Source organism: Anabrus simplex, chromosome 1 (assembly GCF_040414725.1).
Source record: "Anabrus simplex isolate iqAnaSimp1 chromosome 1, ASM4041472v1, whole genome shotgun sequence".
Lineage (NCBI taxonomy): Eukaryota > Metazoa > Arthropoda > Insecta > Orthoptera > Tettigoniidae > Anabrus > Anabrus simplex.
The window spans coordinates 592968610-592990151 of NC_090265.1; the positions used below are offsets into that span (position 1 = coordinate 592968610).

At 41.6% G+C, this 21542-nt stretch overlaps 1 protein-coding gene across 3 annotated transcripts in view; it reads left to right on the forward strand.

Annotated features, from left to right (window-relative positions):
- Nucleotides 1-6450: 6450 nt before the first annotated feature.
- Nucleotides 6451-21542, forward strand: part of LOC136857173 (GPN-loop GTPase 2) — a 126504-nt gene continuing 111412 nt past the window's right edge. Inside the window, exons 1-2 of one of the 3 annotated variants that reach the window (XM_068225084.1) lie at nt 6451-6930; nt 7111-7270. The gene's annotated coding sequence lies outside the window, so the exon portion shown is untranslated. The remainder of the gene's footprint in view (nt 6931-7110; nt 7271-21542) is intronic. The other 2 variants (XM_068225083.1, XM_068225085.1) reach the window with 2 other exon arrangements.

Consider the following 21542-nt stretch of genomic DNA (forward strand, 5'->3'; position numbering starts at 1 on the left):
GCCATGGCCTTACTTAAGGTACCGTCCCAGCATTTGCCTGGTGTGAAAATGGGAAACCACGAAAAACCATCTTCAGGGCTGCCGACAGTGGGATTCGAACCCACTATCTCCCGGATGCGAGCTCACAGCCGCGCGCCTCTACGCCCACGGCCAACTCGCCCGGTGCGTTCATTGTTTAGCTAGAACAGAATGACGTTCTGTCTGATGATTTGCTTCGTGTACATACATCACATTCTGGACGCCTAATCTTATTACCCTACATTACATCTGCAGAAAGTATGACGTAAGTATAAACTACTCACCTGTCCCCTCGGACGATTGTAGGCATACCGTGACAGTGAAAAAAATGAAATGGCGTATGGCTTTTAGTGCCGGGAGATCCCAAGACGGGTTCGGCTCGCCAGGTGCAGGTATTTTGATTTGACTCTCGTAGGTGACCTGCGCGTCGTGATGAGGATGAAATGATGATGAAGCAACACATACACCCAGCCCCCGTGCCAGGGAAATTAACCAATGATGGTTAAAATTCCCGACCCTGTCGGGAATCGAACCCGGGCCCCTGTGACCAAAGGCCAACACTCTAACCATTTAGCCATGGATCCGGACACCGTGACGGTGATTTTAAATAATAATAATAATAATAATAATAATAATAATAATAATAATAATAATAATAATAATAATAATAATGTTATGAGTTTTACGTCCAACTACGTACATTTTTATGGTTTTCGGAGATGCCGAGGTGCCGGAATTTAGTCACCCAGGAGTTCTTTCGTGTGCCAGCAATTCTACCGACACGAGGCTGACGTATCTGAGCACCTTCAAATACCACCGGACTAAACCAGTATCGAACCTGCCAAGTTGGGCTGAAGGCCAGATAAGCTATGCTATCATTATTAGAATATAGGGCATATTCAGTGGAATGGGTGAGAGACGCCATGAACGGATATTTTCATACTTTATTATGCGTATATAGTTGTATTCGCAAGTCATCATCAAATTCAGATTATTTATTTTGCTCACTCATTAAGAATATTTATATCGTACCGGTCTATCGCAATCCCATTAAACCTAAGCGACCACTTGTACATATGCTCCATCCAAGAGCGGGCAAGAGAGCGAACGTGTGACGTCATGCTGTCATCGAGTCTTCGCAAGCGAAACGAGCCCGCCCGAGACACAAGTGCCCGAGCCCCAGCCTGGACTCGAAAGAGTCGAGTACCGCGATTCGGAGTTCGCGCTGGTTCCCGGTGGCGAGTGGACGTGACTCTCGGTGCTAGCGTATTAATCGGTATAGTGTGCGAGTAGGTTCGGTGTTGGTAAGGTGTTCAAGTTTCTTCGCTTCCTTGGGAGTGGTGTGGGAGTCTTGTGAGTAACTATATGTATTAATTTCTCAACTCGCTCCGAACCTCATGGCGGAGTCGAGTGGGGGACAGCGTATGGAGGAGGAGTCAATTGAGGTAGATAGTCGTGAGTTCTCTTTGGATAACACCCTCGTGTTAAATGACCCACCCCCACCTGATAGTAACCGTGCTCCCTCTCCTAAAGTTGATGTGTATTCGCTGAAACCTGACACACAGACATATGATGAGACACATACGGGACCCTACGTCGTATTTGTGGAGGCCCTTGCTGACGGTAAGAAATTGGGCAGCATCCATCCCATGGCTTTGGGAAAAATTTTTTATGATCGTAAATTTGAGGGTGTTACTCAAATTGCTCGGCGAGGTCGCCATAGGATCCAAATTGAGTTTAATTCACGAACCAAAGCTAACGATTTTCTCACCAACCCTATTTTAAAGGAAAAAAACCTTAAAGCGTTTATTCCTTCTGCGTCAATCTATAAGATAGGCGTTATTCGAGGGGTTGATAAAGATTTATCGGTCGAGGAACTTTGTAAGGTTGCTGAATCAACTGCCCCATTAGTCGAAGCACAGAGAATGAACCGACGCTCCTTTCAGGATGGCCGCGTCAGTTACATTCCCACTGGTACCATTAGACTCACGTTTCGCAGTCAGACTCTCCCTGCTTTCATTTCCGTCTACCGAGTTCGTACCCAGGTCGAACCATTTGTTTTCCAGCCGACGATTTGCCGGCGATGCCAACGATACGGCCACACCAGAAAAAACTGTAGGGCTCAACACCCTCGATGCGCTAATTGCGCACATGAACATGAAACTACAGAATGTAAGAATTCTACCCGCCGTTGTCTCAATTGTTCCGGAGAACATTCCGTAGGTTCACTTCAATGCCCAGAACAAAAACGGCAACAGGAACTGAAAAAACAGCAGGCGTTGGCCGTCCCTCAGTTATCCTCAGAGTCCTTTTTTACTCCGACAGCCAATAGATTCAATCCCCTTTTGACCTTACACAACTTTCCTCCGCTTCCGAGCACTTCGTCGTTTCCTCAACCCCAGCAGCCGAGAAAGCGAAAATTTACGGCGGTTGTTTCATCGCCTCCACCTAGTCCGGATCGTTCGCCAGGTTACGATGTCAAGGGATATCGTGCTCTTCTCAAACAGCCTCCCTCTGTCACCACTGCTATTCATCCTATACCCTCCATATCGGGGACGAACCTCCCGGCCACTTCCCGGCATGTAGATTCTACTGTATACTCAAAGCAAGACAGTTCCCGGGCCTCGAACCCGGTATCGGCTACCATTACAGCTATTTCAAACAAACTCTCTGCCTATGCCCGGGCGGCTGAAAACGATGCTAAATGGTCTAAAATGCTCCTCCCCATGCAAGAGGAAGTTCAGTCACTACTCCATTCATTAGTATCAATTATATCGTTACATGATCATTCTTCAGTGGAATGCACGGAGCGTAGTTCACAAGAGACATGAAGTATTCTTACTTATTGATTCTTACAAACCTCATATCATTTTCCTTAGTGAAACTTGGTTGGCTCCGGCCAAACATTTTCATATACCCCATTATACTGTTATTCGTCATGACAATTATGGTTTTGACGGGGCGTGTATTTTGGTCCATAACAGCCTATCATACTCGTCGGTATCATTAACGTATAAAATACCTGGTACACAGGCGGTCGCCATTGTGATCAACAACATCCATTTTATTTCCATCTATTGCCCCCCGAGAATTCAAGGCACTTATGCTGATTGGGCGACCTTTTTCTCACACCTGCCGCACCCCTTTCTTCTGGGGGGCGATTTAAACGGGCACCATCGGAGTTGGGGATGTGACGTTTCGTGCCCTAAGGGCAATAAAATAGCTAAATTAGCGGCATCACATCATTTACGGATTTTGAATGATGGGTCACCTACTCGCGTTACGCCCCCTTCTACAAATAAAAGTGCTGTGGACTTAACTATCTGTTCGAGTAATCTGGCGCACCGTGTGGAATGGGAGGTCGTCAAGGACACCCATTCCAGTGACCATTTCCCTATTTTTATTGGGTTGGCTGACGGTCTCCCCGCCGCTCAACCCCCGGTTAAAGTAAGCAGACGAATGAGCAACTTCAATTCTTCTCAGTTTCAACATTTTTTAGCCCACAAGTTTGCAGCCTTAGGAGGTCAACCGGTGTCCTACAGTTCCTTCACAGCTATTATCACTGAATATCTCGATCTCTACCATCCACTACAACCATATTTCCCACCTAAATCTATCGTTTATGCTCGCTGGTGGGACGCGGAATGCACCGCCTTAATATCACGCCGGAACGCAGCATTGCGCTCTTTTCGACGTTTGGGTACGTTCCAATCTTATTTACATTATAAAGTCATAGTAGCACAATCGAAAAAGGTTTTTAATGATAAACGCCGCCGAGCTTGGAAAACATTCATTGCCTCGTTAAATAGACAGACACCGTCCAAACATATATGGAGAGCAATCGCTGGTCTATCGAACCGCCTCCTTAATCCACCGTCTACTATACATTTCAATATGGATGCTTTGATTACCTTTTTTCATCACCTCACGCCAGATTCGGTAGACCCTCAGTATGGTTTCGTTATCCCTCCTAGTTCCAATACTTTTTCGTCGCTCATGAGCCCAATTGACATAGACGAATTGAATCTGGTTATCAATACTTCCAACAATTCGACACCTGGACGGGATGCGATTTCGTATTCCGTATTAAAGCAACTCCCCCTTCTAGCTAGGCAACATTTACTACACATTTTCAATCATTGCCTTGAGACGGCTCGAACCCCTTCCACATGGAATGACTTTTATCTCGTACCCCTGTTGAAACCAGGTAAAAATCCTCTCCTCACTGATAGTTACCGGGGTATCTACCTGGGCCAATGCCTTAGGAAACTTTTCCAAAAAATTCTTCTGGAACGCCTCAAATGGTCTCTCGATTTTTATAACCTGTTACCAAAATATCAATTTGCCTTCCTCCCGGGTCGTTCTGCCTCTGATGCCATTCATCTTTTGGTTACAGATATCAGTTTAGCACGCTGTCGGAAGGGACCTTTGTTGGCAATTTTCTTTGACTTACGGGGAGCATATGATCATGTTGACCTAAAAATTTTACTCCAAAAATTGCTAAATTATAAGTTTCCGCCGCTCTTTATTAATCTCCTTTTGAATATGCTCAGGCACAGATCACTTCAACTCAAACACTTCCCACAAATCTCCGCACGCCTGACCTCTACGGGGCTCCCTCAGGGGGATATCTTAAGTCCTATTCTTTTCTCAATTTATTCGATGTCCCTCGAGAACATTATTACACGCAGAGCACGTATGATTCAATTTGCTGACGATCTCGTGATATATCTCAGTCTTCCACAACTTGACGAGGTTTATAAGTCATTACATCTGACGTTACTGGATTTTGGAAAGTGGCTCCATGATCATAACTTAGAGGTATCTTTTGCCAAATGTCGTGCGATGATTTTCTCTTGGGCTCGGCGTACAGATCACCCGCCTATTCGCTTCCAAGGGTTTTCGATCCCGATAGTCCAGTCTACTAAATATCTTGGTATTTACCTTGACCGGAAATTACTATGGCACTCTCACATCAAATACCTGGTGGATAAGTCCTTTCCAAAAAAATCACTCTTTGTTGCCCTACGACATAGATCTTGGGGATCCGATCCTAGTACGATGCTTCTGTTATATCGTAACATTCTTCGATCGTCTTTGGATTATGGCTCGGGGTTTATCGACACGGCGGCCAAGACCAAACTTAATCACTTGGATTCACTGCAAGTACAGTTTGTTAAACTTTGTCTTGGGGCTCTACCATCTTCCCCCAACAATGCCACCCTGGTTGAAGCTGCAGAATTCCCCTTAAATCTGCGGCGAAAATTGCTAGCAACCAAGTTTCTTCTAAGGACTTTATCTCTAAACTCTCACCCTCTCATCCCTAAATTATCTTTACTCGTTCGCTATTATCACGATATGGGTACTCCGTTACACAGATTCCCCGCGTTGGCTTGGGCTTATTGGAAATTTAGCTATCTTCGCAACTCTATTCTGCGTAACCCGTCCACAGCTAACTACATCTTTCCCTTTCAGGCAAACTACTATGTCCCTGACATGATACTCCCCACGTCAGGGGAGGTCCCATCTTTTGGCCCGGCCCGGACACAAAGTGCTCGGAAATATGTCCATCACATTTTGGCACAGGATGTTCACACATTAGCACCAGTCTTCTATACGGATGGGTCCAAAATTGGTACCCCCCCAGGTGTGGGGGCGGCCTTTTTCTCCCCAGATCTTGTCCTAGGTAAACAATTCTCCCTCCCGTCGGAGACTTCTATCTTTACGGCTGAAGCTTTCGCCATCCGTCAAGCCCTCTTATACGTTAAGTACTCCCGCCTCGAAACTGCTACTATTGCTTCTGATTCCTTGAGTGTACTTCAGGCTTTACACAATCCCACTCACCGCTCTCATTGGTACATTCAGAATCTCAGAAAAATTTGTTTCGATCTTCATCAACGAGGTAAACAGATTAAATTTCTCTGGGTTCCGGGTCATTCCCATATCAATGGTAATGAACAGGCTGATCGCTTAGCCCAGGCTGCTGCGCATGGTCAGGGTGTGGCGTTTTATTTGATGTTGCCCTATATGGAATTTTGGAGCGGCTGTTGCGAGACCCTACGACAGATTTGGCAGACTGAGTGGAGTAACCCCGCGTGTCGAAAAGGACGGAACTTATTCACAATTCTCCCGAATGTCCCACGTTCTCCGTGGTTTACAAAACATCCTTATACTCGACGTCATATTACGAATCTTGTCCGTTTGCGGCTTAACCACATGTGCACGCCGGATCAATTATTTCGGATGAAGTTGGTCGCGTCTAACCTCTGTCAGTGTCGAACGTCGATTGCTACCATTAATCATCTACTTTTTCAATGTCCGTTACTCGAAATTAGTAGGCGTAAATGGTTACAACCTTTTTTTAGTACCCACTTCGCGTTACCCACTCAATTGACGTGTTGGATACTCGATCCCACGCCTACTACGGTAATTGCCCTCTCGAATTTCCTTCATGACACTAATTGTTTACTGTAGGTTCGGTGTTGTTGTTTTTCCTTTTCCCCTTATGTGTCGACCTGGTCTTGTTTGTGATTGGTAGAAGTCGCCAAGTATCGGTCACTCTGGCGTGAAGTCTAGTACCTTGTGTCCTTGTGCTTTTCCTGTGTGGTAGATATGTAGTTGAATTCCTTATTCCCTTTTTTTTTACATTCTACATATTCCTTTTCATCTTCTCCATCTTTTGGGTTTGTTTAGAGGATGCGTGGCTGGGTATACCGCTCCCAAGCGAAGCCCATTAAATTATACGATCAAGACAAGACAAGACAAGACAAGAGTACCGCGATTCCAGGCATCACTCGCGCTCATCACTACCTGATGTAATAAGTGTTGTTGTTGAATCAATTTTTAGGTTATGTTTATTATCTTAATCCGTTGAAGTGCTGCATCACTTCAGGAACGATGTTATTGCTCTGGGTTGAGTTATAATTCAACTATTTGAAGTTACATGAGCATTATTTGCATTATTTTATGTGTTTAGTCTGCATCGTCGTCTCGTATGATGTAGTATTATTTGCCAGATGTGTGCAACTAGTACATTTTTTTGTACTGTGTGTGGGATTTGTACCTAATAGTATGTGTATTATGATTTTATAGCTCGAAAGTGGATTGCCAGACGTGCTCTGTGTGATCTAATGGCTTCATTAGAGAGATACAGAAAGGAAAATAATGGTTATGCATCTGAACCTTTGAAGAGTACATCCCTAGGTTTTATTGTTAATGGGAATCATACAGACATTGTTATCAATGAATACAGGTTAGTACACTTTTACGGGTTAAAGTGGTTCCGTTTGAATGGTGGATCTTTTGACATAATCGATTGTGGCCCCCCAACAAGTTGATTTTTTACAATCGTATTTTGGTTCATATATTGAGCGTGTAATGTATTTTGAAAGTGTATTCCCGTTTTCTGCTATGCTAACAAGTCATACGAATCAGGTGAGAGCATGCAAATGCTGACTGTAATACCGCATGTTGCGAGGAGAATTCAAAATGATTTCAAAGAAGGTTACACACTTGAAGTTTTTGGAAGGAAATGCAAGGGGCTACACAACTTTGGTTTGATACGTTTTACAAATGTTTCACGACAACTAAATCCTTGACTGAATCAAATGAAAATGGGTGAGCCACTTAACACGTCTAACTACTAAGTAGACTAACACTTATAGTTGTGTGTCCTAAGTTTCCAGTTTCGATCGTGGTTAAGATAGCCGACTTCAAAAGTTTGCTCAAAAATCTTTGATCTGCATTTAATCGTTGGCATGTTAAAGATCTTTTGTGGTGCGCATTGTTTCCTGATGACATTAAATTCTTCTTTTATTGCTTTATAACAGCACAATCAGTATGTCAAAACTAGTAGGCTGTTGCCTAGGGGGCTCCGTTTCAGGTTGTCTACTACTTGATAGGTGAGGCCATAGGTATTATTATTATTAATATCTTATTTGATGTAATGCTAATAGATTTCTTATATCTGTGCGGTGTAGGGGTAGTGTGTCCGCCTCATACCCAGAGGCCCCATTTTAGGTTCCAAGTCAGGTCAATGATTTTTCCCTGGATTGGTGGGCTGGTTCGAGTTCCACTCATCCTACGCGATTACAATTGTGGAGCTATCTGATAGTGAGATGGTAGTTCCAGTCTAGAAAGCCAAGATCAATACTTAAGCCAGCATCTTCCAATATTAGTTTGCGCAGAGTGACTGTCTTTTCTTTTCTTCTTGCGTGGAATGACTGTCTTTCCTTTTCTTCTCACTGCCTTCTCGCAGAGGACATAGTCGGGGTGGTGGACAAGGCTGCCAACCTCTCTAGTTCAGTACTAACCCTCAGGTGGGAGCCACAAAGTGGCCTTAGGCCGTTAGTTTCCTCTGTGCAGTAGGGCAAGTGTGCACAAGACCGTTAGTCTGGCTTTGGTTGGGGTAGAGTTGGACAAGATCATTGGTCTGGATAGATTAGGGTAGGGGTGGATAAGACCATTGATCTGGATAGGTTAGGGTAGATGGGACCAGTGATTTGAGGACAAGCAAAGGAGGTCTGGGCACGTAAGCCTCCAGGAAGAAGAGTGGCCATGTGTATAGGGGGAACAGGAGGGCGATACCCAAAATATCGGAAACAAGTGGAGACATCTGAAGCACAGCAGCTGTTCCCTTACAGGGTTCGGCAGGCGAAAACACCACTTCGTGGGGTATCTTGCCGAATCCCTGTTCCCCCTACAGCAACGGGTGCACATATTAATCACCTCTGATCTTCTATATCCACCTCTACATTAACTTAAGTTTCATACAAAAATATTCCAATCCTGTATTCAGCATTGTTCACTTTCAGTGTTTGTGTAGTGTTTCTTTGTGCTTTCATTCTGCAAGTGAGATTTATACTGGACAAAACAGAGGCATGACAGGTTTCTCTCTGGGTATTCCAGTTTTCCCTGTCATCTTTAATTCCAGCAGCACTCTCCAATATAATTTAATTTAATCTGTCAGTTATATTAATTATTGCCCCAGAGAGGTGTAATAGGCTTCAGCAGCCAGTACAGTTCCTATCCTCGCTGCTAGATGGAGGCTTCATTCCATTCCTGACCTGATTGAATGCATTGAAATAGAGAACATTTTCAGAGAATAAAACGCAATATACTAGAGTCCTGTTTAACCAATGTTGATGGGACTGATGTTACTTTGATTGAACAAAAATTTAGTTAACCGGAAAAATTGAATCGTGCAGTCGAGTAAGGAACTAAGTCAGATTTTGCTACTTTTCAGGAGAGCAAAAAAACTGATTTTCTTCGACACGCTTCAATGAATAGTTCCCATTATTTTATATAATATTTAGATCAGTGATAGATATGTAATGGAGGTAACAGGAAAATGTTCAAGAAAAATTTATAAATTTTATGACCGTTTAAACTTTTTTGACTTAGTTCCTTTTTCCAATAATACCGAAAAAAATTTGGAGTTTGGGAATAAATCTCTCATACAAACTACACCAACCTTTGTTATATATTAAACATAGCTTAATGCAATACATAAGGACTGTTTACAGTTTATCCAACAGAAAAAAACAGGGAAAACAAATACAAATGACCTTGAAGCACCAAATAACTACAGTATTACAACCGAGACTACTAACCTAAGGGGAATTCATTGGCTGCGAAATAATGTCCAAATAAAATGCCAAAGCATCCTCATTCACAACATATTTCAACAGTTTACGCAAGTCCTTTATTTTCTCAGCTTTTATTGGAACCCCACCCTCTGGATATGCTGCCATTGGTTGCAAGGAAAATGTGCAAAAGTTACCTTTCCCAAGATGAAACGTATGTTTCACAATGCTGTTTATGAAGGGAAGTGCTACAATAACTCCTGGTTTCTCTGCCCTATATCTGTATTCTTTAAACGAAGAAGGAGAAAATGCAATCTTTCCAGCACGAGGAGTATTCTTTGTCGATGTTTCAGCTGATACAGTCACTTTTTTAAAAAACTCAGGCCACCACTTGTCAAAATTAAATACTGCACTTGAGTCTACTAACTTAACTGTAACATTTGCTTTGCAGTTTACAATAATTGCCATATACTCTTCCATAGTATAAACTCTGTCTACTTTTTTAATGTTTTTCTTAAATAGCCCAAAGTCCCTGTCGCATGGTAGGAATGAATGACCCCTCTCGGGAAAGTACTGTCTAATCTCCTTAAATCGATTTGAAGCTGCCAGGCCTAGCATTAGTCTTATGACCGTATGGTTCTTATTTTGGCCTGGAGAACCATCAGAGAAAACGTGTAACTGGTCAACATTTTCTGACACAAATTCGTCTATATAATCTCAGGAAAGAAGCAACTTCATTCGCACCCTTCTTTCCTTGGCCTTCATGATACATATACACAACACACTTGTCCGTTGCAAGATCATGAATACAAAACACATTCACCCACAACTGTCTCATGTAAAACACTTCTTGCACCGGTATGTGTGGCAGGGGCAGATTTTGCATAAAGTCAAAGGCAAGGCCTGTCACTTTGTCATTTGTTCTGCATAGTGTTGCAACTTCTTTCACCGGGCGAGTTGGCCGTGCGCGTAGAGGCGCGCGGCTGTGAGCTTGCATCCGGGAGATAGTAGGTTCGAATCCCACTATCGGCAGCCCTGAAAATGGTTTTCCGTGGTTTCCCATTTTCACACCAGGCAAATGCTGGGGCTGTACCTTAATTAAGGCCACGGCCGCTTCCTTCCAACTCCTAAGCCTTTTCTCTCCCATCGTCGCCATAAGACCTATCTGTGTCGGTGCGACGTAAAGCCCCTAGCAAAAAAAAAAACAACTTCTTTCAAAGACCTGTAGAATTTCCTGCTTCTTCTTTTATGAACATCATATTCAGCCTGATCTGCACGCTTTGCTGATTCACAAATATGTGGACTCCTAAGTTTAGCTGTGAACTCCTCACACTTGCTGCAGACATCGATCTGTGGTCGTCCAAATCGGTAGTTGTAATTCTCAACAAAATAAGTCCTGTAGAAGCTGTACTTGACTCCACACTCCGGGTATTTTGTGACAAACATGTTGTGCATTTCTTTAATAGTTAAGCGGGCATCTAAGTAATGCACTTCTTTCCCTCCGTAATGAGTCCGTTTCAGAGGGAATGATTGGATATCAGTTTAGTGACATCTTCCGGTATCTTTCTGGTATTTGGATTGGTTCCTCTCTTGTCCCTGGGAATTTCTCCATGAAGAAGAAGCATTGTGATACGGAATACTCTTTTCTGAGTGACGGCATGCATGTTCATAAAAGCTGAACGGCATACCTTCTTTCTATTGTTGCCATCCATAACAAAGTAAGTGAAACTTGCTGCTCGCTGCTTTGAATTTTCATTCCTCGGTCTTCTGGTCTTAATTTCATTCTTCTCGATGAGGCGCTGCAAGTGTAAATCTTGTGCATCCTTACTAGGAAGTTGAAGAAACTTGGAAAGAATGTACATGCGAGCCTCTTCGTTTATAATCTCAAAGCACTTCTTTCTGCATCTAGAAGAATAACATATTATTAATACTAAGTATAAATCTATACCATACATATTGTTATCTAAAACAAGAGTAGAAAGTATGGTTGCATGTTAGAATATTATTTACTAAACAATCCCTAGTAATACTTCTCAAGCTCCTTACTTACCTGCAGTCAGAACCGGTTTCTTTGCCTTCCACAACTCTCCCACGTTTATTCACATATGCCAGTCCTCTGAGTCTTGCGTGTTTCAGAACACTATGTTTATGGCCCTCAGGCTGTGCCTTCCTTTTCGGAGTCATATTCTCAAACGTAATACATAGATCACTTTGTCATCCACCGAGATACAAAATGAAATACTGTACACTATAACCCACCATGTACCGTACGATTTCTGTTTCCCTCCAGTATGTTGTCCTTTGTGTTGTACCAACGCCGTAAATTGAAATATCCCCTGTTATACCTACATCGCATGCAACGTGCGGCAAGTCATGAATAGCAAGTGGTAAAGAAACGCACTAAGTCATCGACTTAGTGCGTTTCTTCACAATATGCCTGATGTCCATCCACTGTTTCTCCCACAAGGAGAAGGCTGACTTATTTCTTTCCTTTACCAAACGATAGGGCTTGGTTATATGAGGTAAATGAGGCAATAAAATGAAAATGGCCGATTTTGACTTAGTTCCTTACTCGACTGCACGATTCAATTGTATTTCAAAACAACTACAAGTATTCCATTAACAATAAAATATTAGCAGCACCAAACAGAATACAAACATCAACTAGCAGGTGTTTCTTTACCTTGACAGGGTACAGTATAGTGTGCGTTCTAAAAATAGATGGCGGCGCGACGTAAAGCCCCTAGCAAAAAAAAAAAAAAAAAAAGATGGAGTATGCACTGTGTTGTAGTGTTCACATCACATTGGCCGGATGTTTGTGCACAGCCAACGCATTTTATCAGTTGCACTGCCGTAAACAGCTGGCCTTACCAATAATAAATGTACAGACTAAAACAAATACGTTACTGTACATTGCTGTTAGTGTATTTTACATTGGGCTGTAAATTCTAACGCGCTTGGATGACACGTCATCCATTTTAATTCCTTTATTTTACCTTAAGTAATAATATATGTATTTTACAAGTCATTTTATCTATTAAATAACAGCGTTACTTATTAAAAAGGTATACTTTTTTTTTAAACTTAATACCGCTTGCTACAAACAATCTGTTGAAAATTGACAGAACTTCCAAGAAATTTACAACTGTTTACATCTCTCTGTGTCCACAACTGTTTTCATTATCTGTTGCCTCCTCTCTTGTTTCTCATGAACAGCGGAGACAGAGACTGTATCTGCGTGATCAGAGCAAATCCATTTGAAACACGTAGCAGGATTTCCGGGTGGTCTTTTTGCCACTTCTTCCACACATGTAGCAGCGTCCTAGCGTTCCAACTTGTGGACTGTTAGCAGGTATCTCATCATCCTCAGTTCCCACGAATAACTTGCTCCCCCTCTTTAGTTCCTTGGGAATCATATCTTGTTTTACCCTTCTCAATATATGGTTTTTAATGAGGTCCATTGACAGCTTGTACAGGAACTTTCTTCTCAAAATATTCAGAAAACTATGATTCTTCTTATAAACAACTAAAGCATTGATTTCACCAATGTTCATCAGATAAAAAATTACTTTTCAGGGCCAGCATCAACATTTTCTAGAAACATCATTCATACTCCTCACATTTTGTCCAGGATATCCACTGGAAATTTTGTTTTGTTGTAGAATGTTATGGATGCTGGTTTCGTTTCCTCTCCTGTGTCTTGGTCGATTTCCTTTTTCTCATGTAATGTGGACAGCACTAGAACAACTCTGCCTTTTTTTTTTTTTTTTTTTTCAGTACATAGGGAACTACACAAGCATGCTTTGGGAATGGAAGCTGAGAACAAAAGTCTCTATTCTTGGAAACTTTCCCTTCTTCAAGGGTATCTCTTTTCAGTATTCTCCCCAGAAATTTTCATCAGCCGGGTGGCAGGAATGAGTAGCCGGACGGAGAATACTATGCAAGAATTGAATATGATAACATTTCAATTTATTCCCCTCTGATCATTAACAGTAATATCAAACAGGTAAACATTAACTGCAAAATTGAACTATTTTAGTGTTATTTTCATGAATAAGGCATAACAGAGTATTTTGAACTTCTAGTATTCTACTGCTCCTTCATAACCACGTAACATCAGGGCTTACCACTCGGTTGCTGTGGACATGTGGACTGCCGTACAGGTTTGCGACAGTTTGCGGAATCGACTGCTTACATGCAATTCCACACTAATCCAGACACTGCTTGCGCACGATACCATGTGACAGTCAAGCTAAACATTTAAACTCCTATGTAATTCATGCAATTATGCTGGCAATAATTAAGATTTAACAGTTAAGTAAACAGTTTTACACTATATACACTTTAATTTGGAGCACCCGGTGACTTAAATATGTAATATTATGTAACTAGCACATATCTGGGTTATGTCAGCTGGGCAGTCTGTGAAAAAGGCAGGGTGGTGCCCATTAAAAAGCACCTAGGGAGAACATAGTCTTTTATTCCTTTTCAGGAGTGCCAGCAGTCCAATAACCGTGCTGCAGGTTGAATTAAAGTAAACCAGTTATCACTAGTGATGATATGCCCAGAATTCAAGATAGGCAATGCTAGTCGTATTATGACATCATGTGATGAGTTGTTGAAATGAAAAGGGCCCATAAATTTCAATATTTATTGTGTATATATGTTATGTATCAATTAGGCGATGTGTGTTCACCCCTTACTTGGCAGGTTTACTGCTGATAGAGCAGTTTCTGCAAAATGCAGTCAATTGCCCATCATTGCACAGGAACTCTCCGGGCTTGAAAACACTTGGCAGTTCCTCACAAACATATCAAATACCGAGCTTGATAGCTGCAGTCGCCTAAGTGCGGCCAGTATTCGGGTGATAGTTGGTTCGAACCCCACTGTCGGCAGCCCTGAAAATGGTTTTCCGTGGTTTCCCGTTTTCACACCAGGCAAATGCTGGGGCTGTACCTTAAGGCCACGGCTGCTTCCTTCCCAGTCCTAGCTCTTTCCTGTCCCATCGTCGTCATAAGACCTATCTGTGTCGGTGCGACGTGAAGCCAGTAGCAAACATATCAAATATTTCTCTGATCAGTGCAAGCTTGTCTCCTGCCTTCTGTTCTTCCCTGCTGTTTATGTCATCAAAACGCATGCATTTCATAAGGAATCTACATCTAGCACTACTCATTGTGACGTTGATAGCTTCACAGCCAATACCCTATTCTATGTCCCATAATTCTGACATGTTTATGATCTGCCTTCAGCAATTTGAATGAACAGAAAATGCCCAACAGAGCTGTAATTTCAAATAAATCAGTGCACTTTGCATCTCTGCCTCACTGAAAGAAAATTATTCCCTTCTCAATGTACAAGTTTCTTGAATTTTTTATCAAATGAATAATAATGTCATTGAAAACGCACTCGATGCACTGTAACTGAGTGATTACAGGATTTCTTGCAGGGGCTTGCAGTCCAGGTAACTGCAGGGGAAGAATAATATTATGGCTTCTCGTCTGGAAATTTGCTATAAGTGGCTTATTATACCACTTCAAACCATCTTTTGTAGCATAGAAATTTCTCTTTTATCTCTTATCTTGGTTTATTTGCTTTTCACTTGATAGAAATTCTGGTTCACGATCGGTTTCTTGCTCTGTGTCTGTATCATGTTCACTCAATTCAAGATTATCTTCTCCACCATAATATGAACCATCCATTGGATCACAGTCCAAAATTTCCTTATCCAGCCATTGCCAAATTTGGTTGTTATTTTCCGGTGATATAGAAGCCATATCAAAGGTTACTCACTTTCGCTGATTATGGTGTGAAGTTCCTGACGTTCAGTTAGAAATGCACTATTGTTACTTTGTATATGCTGTGTAACCTCTTTGTTGGCAAGTTGGGCTGAAAGCACATATTTCACAGAGAAGATGGATTGAGTGCTTAAATGCCTCTCTGTAGATAATGTACCATATTTGGCATACTATAATTACTCTGAAAACTTTGTGAAGATGATAAAAGTTACAGGTAAGTTACACAAGAAATTGTAACGCCAGTGTTTGCATGGATGACTGTTGTCATCCACTCTTCTTTGAGATGCCTATCCACTCTTCTTTGAGATGCCATAATGACAAAGTATCGGGATAAATCACCCTTAAACTTCAAAGATATCTTTAGAGATAGTTTTTTGAGGATTACACAAAATATTCAAATGAATTGTTTAAAAATGTATACAATACTGAGAAAATTGTATCCCTGAATGACAATAGTCATCCATGCAAGCACCAGTGTGTTCAATAAAAGCTTTTTTCTCTTTTTAATATTGTTCAGTACTGTATAATGAAAAGGATCATTAAAAAAAATCTTTCAGTACTGCTTTTTTGTTGCTGCCACATGAAATACAATTGCATACGACTTCCATGAACCAGTCTGGTTAATCAGGATTCAGTTAAACAGGACTCTAGTGTAATTTCCACACGTCTCATACAGGATTCAATAAACTTAAAACAATAGAATGTGGAAATATGGACACATTTACAATGCTGGCAAATTTTAATCTATAGCAATATAGACCTATATGATAAAATAATTAAATAGCCTTGTAAATCCCCTAGGGGTAATGGCTGCCTAGACTGCAGAGACAGTGCTCAGTTTAAGTCATCAGGTGAGCAGGTCCTGAAGAACATTAATATATAGGTTATGAGGGTGGATCAAATATAAACGGGAATTTGAATGTATCACTGCTGTTGGTAATAATTTTGAGTTGGGGCTTTGCCAGAATGTCGGTGGGGGTGTCTGGAGAAGGGGTTTGTTTCTGCGAACGACGGTGGACATGTCTGTTGTGCAACGCATCATTATCAAATTTCTCTCAAAGGAGGGCACCAAACCTTCCGAAATTTTCAGGTGGCTTCGCACACTGTTTGGGGAAGAAACACTTTTGCAGACTCGAGTGTATGACTGGACTAAAAAATCTGTGACAGGAAGAGAAGCTGTGGAAAATGAACTTCATGAAAGGAGACTGCGGACAAGTATCACTGCAGACAACATTGTTGCCATTTATGACATTATTGGTGAAGGTCGACGAATAAAAATTTCTTAAATTGTTTTAGCCGTAGGAATAAGTTACGGAAGTGTTCAAAACATCATCCGAGATTAACTCTTTTTCAGAATATTGCCTGCCAGGTGTGTTCGTTGTCTCCTCAACCAGGAGCAAAAAACTTTACGCCACAAAGTTTGTCAGAGACTCCTGCGTTGCTACGAGGAGGAAGGAGTGGATTTCTTGTTTCGTATTGTGACTTGTGATTAAACTTGGGTGTATCATTACACACCAGAGTCAAAGCAAGCAAGCATGGAATGGCGGCAAAGAGACAAAGCTGGTCTGGTCAAGACCAAAACACGCCCAACTGCTGGAAAGATGCTTGCAACTGGTTTTTGGGACTCTGTGGAGTTTTGCTGGTGAATTTTCTTCATGAATGAAGGATAATTAATGCAGCCTATTACTGTCTCCCTTTGGATGAAGTAAAAGCTGCGTATCGCAACAAGCGACGCCGGCAACCAATCCAAAATGTCATTCTTCTCCGTGACAATGCAAGGCCGCATACTGCCATTTTAACGTGGGAAAAACTGGAGGAAATTCACTGGACACCTCTGGAACATCCTCCATACAGTCCAGATTTATCGCCCTGCGTCTACCATTTGTTTGGACCACTCAAACAAGACCTGGGAGGGCAGCGGTTCAATGATGATGCAAGTGTAGAAGAGTTTGTGCGAACTGGCTCCGCACATGTCCCTCTTCTTTCTATCGGGACGGCATCAAAAACTTACCGATCCGATGGAGAAACTGTGTATCGAAGGCTGGACACTATATAGAAAAGTGATCTCTATATGTCCTGCTTTTTTTTTTTGGTTGATTCCATAATTTTTTAAAAATATAGATCTTTGTTTATATTTGATCCGCTTTTGTATTTCCTAGTTTGTTTCGTGAGAACGTTTTACTTCATGTTGTATACTCGTGTAGTCTTACCTCCGAGTGGATGTAATTGTGTCTTTCGAGATCAAGTAGCAAGACTGGTGTCAAATTTTTTTTTTTCTAGTGGCTTTACATCGTGCTGACACAGACAGGTCTTATAGTGATGATGGGACAGGAAAGGGCTAGGAGATGGAAGGTAGTGGCCGTGGCCTTAATTAAAATACAGCCCCAGCATGAAAATGGGAAACCAACGAAAACCATCTTTAGGGCTGCCGACAGTGGGATTCGAACCCACTATCTCCTGGATGCAAGCTCACAGCTGTGCGCTCCTAACTGTACGGCCAACTCGCCCAGTTGGTATCAAATAGACATTAAGACGTTCGCATGAAGTGTTAATCTTATAATCCATTATGGAACACAAGGTGAAAAGTGGACACGCAAGTGCCACGTATGTAATAGAGAATTTCCACGAGGGGAGAAGCTCAAGAACTTAAAAGACACCTCCACAAACATTCTGAGGTGAAGCTATGGAAGAACAATATGTGCAGGGGTACACTTTCACAAAGGAATCTCAATCCTCCCTGGGGAAAACTGTACAAGTGCCAATTATGTTGTAAATTTCTCCCCTGACCTGGGGACGTACTGTAACATACTGTACACTTGTGCGTCTTCTTTTCGCAGTGTGCATGATGATGAATTCTGTGTTGAGCACTTTTTACTGTTTTATCCCGGAGTGATCAGGAAGGCGACTTTCAGGTTTCCCTCTTTGAGGAAGTGCACTGTTGTATATTTCACACTTGCACAATTTCTATAATATGTATTTTAATTGATCTAGCATATCACAGGGCTTAAACCAAATGTGTGTCCTCTCTGAGTGGATAACTCTTATAAGGTTAGTGATCTCTGTACACTATTTTTCCTAGGTCTTTCCACTTTTACCTTGTCTTTGTTGTCCTTGCCCATTGCTTTCCTCCCCATTTTTCAAACCAGTGTGCCCATACAGTTCTTTGCCTTCCCACATTCTGTCTTTCTTCTCTGGGATCCTACATTGGTCATTTTATGAGTTCATCGATTTTAGTCCAATCTTGTTCAGTGTCCTCCCCATTTCCATTTCACCTGATCAGCTGTCGTCAGAGCGTCTTTCATGCCGGTTCTCCTGCATATATCTTCATTCCATATTCTGTCTCTCAATGACCTGGAGTATTTTTCTTTCCATTTTACGTTGGCATCTCTGGGTCATTTGCCTTTGTTTTAGTGTTAGTGCCGAGGTTTGGCATCCATATAGTAGTACCAGTGTCGCATATTTTTCTAGGACTTCAGCCTTAAGAGGAGTTTCTGAGTCTTGTCAGTCAGTATGAACTGCAGGGAGATTAACTTCTTCCATGGTTGTCCTATTCTCCGTTTGACCTTTTTTTTCTGAACAGTTTGAAAATGATATGTTCTGGCCAATGTATATATATTACTCTACGTATTCCAGTGTTTCTCCATTTACGCTGATTGGGGCTTTCAATGCATTGGTTATACTCTTTGTTTTCTCTGGGTTTGTTGTTAGACTCACTTCTTTGCTGGTGTTGTCTAATTCTCTTATCATTTGTTCTAGCTCTGTTGCCAAATCTGCCACCAATACAATGTCTGCAAACTGTAATTGCGTTATTCTTGCTCCATCTGTTTTGATGCCGTATTTGTTTTCACAATCTAGTTTTCTGAACTTATTCTCCAATAAATACGTGAGTAATTTTGGTGAGAGAGGGTCACCTTGCTTTACTCCCCTTTCTATCTTGATGTTATTTCCTTTTCTGTTTTTACTCTGGCATTGCTACTGTTGTAAAGTTTATCAAGGAGTCTGATTAGTTGTTCTGAATACCTTGTTTGCTCAGTGCTTCTAAAACGTATTGTTGTTCCACGGAGTCATTTGCTTTATTGTAATCCACAAATTCTATATATACATCCAGATTGAATTCTTGTGGGTTTTTTTTTTTTTTTTTTCCGATCCGTTGATTCACTGCTTTTAGGTGGTCTGATGTACTGTAATTACCGAGCTCGATAGCTGCAGTCGCTTAAGTGCGGCCAGTATCCAGTAATCGGGAGATAGTGGGTTCGAGCCCCACTGTCGGCAGCCCTGAAGATGGTTTTCTGTGGTTTCCCATTTTCACACCAGGCAAATGCCGGGGGTGTACCCTAACCCTTTACTGCATACTGTTGCCCTCTGGCAACATACAACTTTTCACCTGTATAAATGGATACAGATTGTGGACAGAGGTAGTTTTCCGGCACACCTTTAACTGTACAGTCATTTAAAGACATATACCAGTGATGCCTTGTTTTTTTTACATAATATAAGACAAAACAGCCCTACAACCAAAGGTACTCCTTCCACCCTGTCAGCATCCACGCCTACCAACCACCGTTTATTTTACGTGGGCCCTCTCCATCACATTACCACAGGCTTCAGGAGTACCTCTGGCTCAACCTCAAAGACATTACCGACCTGCGGTCGAGCAAGTATACTTGCGCCCTGCAATACGTACCCATAGCCAGTAGGCAGTAATGTTCGGTCTTTGAATGTTAAAAGCTTTAGCGTGAAATAGTGAAAAATCGTATATATACCCCGTTATGGCAATCCACATCACATACGAGTGTTAAGATATTAGCCTCAGTTAAGAATTGCTGGTAAATCTAAAACACTGAATGTAAGTTGAACATTGAAGCTTGGAATTTTCTTCACCAAACGAAAACGAAAAACAAAATGCAGTAAAGGGCTAATTAAGGCCACGGCCGTTTCCTTCCAATTCCTATCCCACCGTCGCCATAAGACATATGTGTCGGTGCGACTTAAAGCCAAAAAAAAAAAAAAAAGATGTACTGTAATTTGTTCTAAATCCTGCTTGTGTCTCTGGTTGTTGGTCGTCTGCTGTCTTCGTCATTCTGTTGGTTAGGATCTTCATGAAAAGTTCGTACAGATTTACAATTAGGTTGATCGGTCTATAGTTATTTATATCATCTTTGGCTCCTTTTTATTGTGCAGGTTTATGATGACGCTTTATTTCCACTCCCTTAGTATGTCTTCTGATTCAAGTATCTTGTTAAATACTGTAGTGATGAATGGGGTTATGTCTTCTTCACTCCATTTTAGGAGTTCATTGTAGATTCTATATTCCCCCAGGGATTTTGCATTCTTTGCTTCTCTTATGGCTGCTCGTACTTCACTGGGTAGATTGGGTGGAATTTCTTCCTCACTGTCCTGTTTTGGCATCTTTTGGTCGTGATACCGTGTGCCGTGTTGGGAGTTACTTGTATATAATTTCCTGTAGAATTCTTGTCCTTGTGTCATTTTCTGTTCTCTCATGGCCTGCCTTTCAACCCCAGTATCTAATGTTTGTCCGGAGTTAATTCCTTCCGAATCATCTTTATTGTTTTTGTGTTATCCATGACTTCTTTGACCACTTCTATGTTGTGGTCTCTGATGTCTTTTCAGATTTCACTTTTCATTTGTGTATTGATTTCTGTATATTCCAGCTTTTTGCATTCCTTTCCTTTGGCTTGTGGTTTCAAACATTCTCTTTCTTCAATTAATCTTTCGTGCTATCCTTTAGTTTTATTCTATATCTTTTGCTGTTCCTCGGTGTTGAAGATTGCTTGACTGCGAGGGATATGCAGTTTACGAGCTCTGTATGATATTGTTGTGCCTTCACATCTGTTTGTTGGTTCAGCTCTTGGAGGTTGTGTTGTAGTACTTTTGTATATTCTGCTCAATCTATACTTTCGGGGTTTGGGGGTCTTGCAGTTAAAATAGTGCCTGTTTCCCTTCTTTATTCTCACTTTTAGTCAGACCATTCTGTGGTCTGTATCAAACTTTTGACCATTGATTACTTCGATGTCTTTTACCACTTCTAGGCTATCAGTGGGTATGTAGTCGATTTCATTTTTGGTTTTTCCATTTGGGGCGATCCAATATTTCCAATATTCAGGTTTTTCTTGTAGAAGGTGTC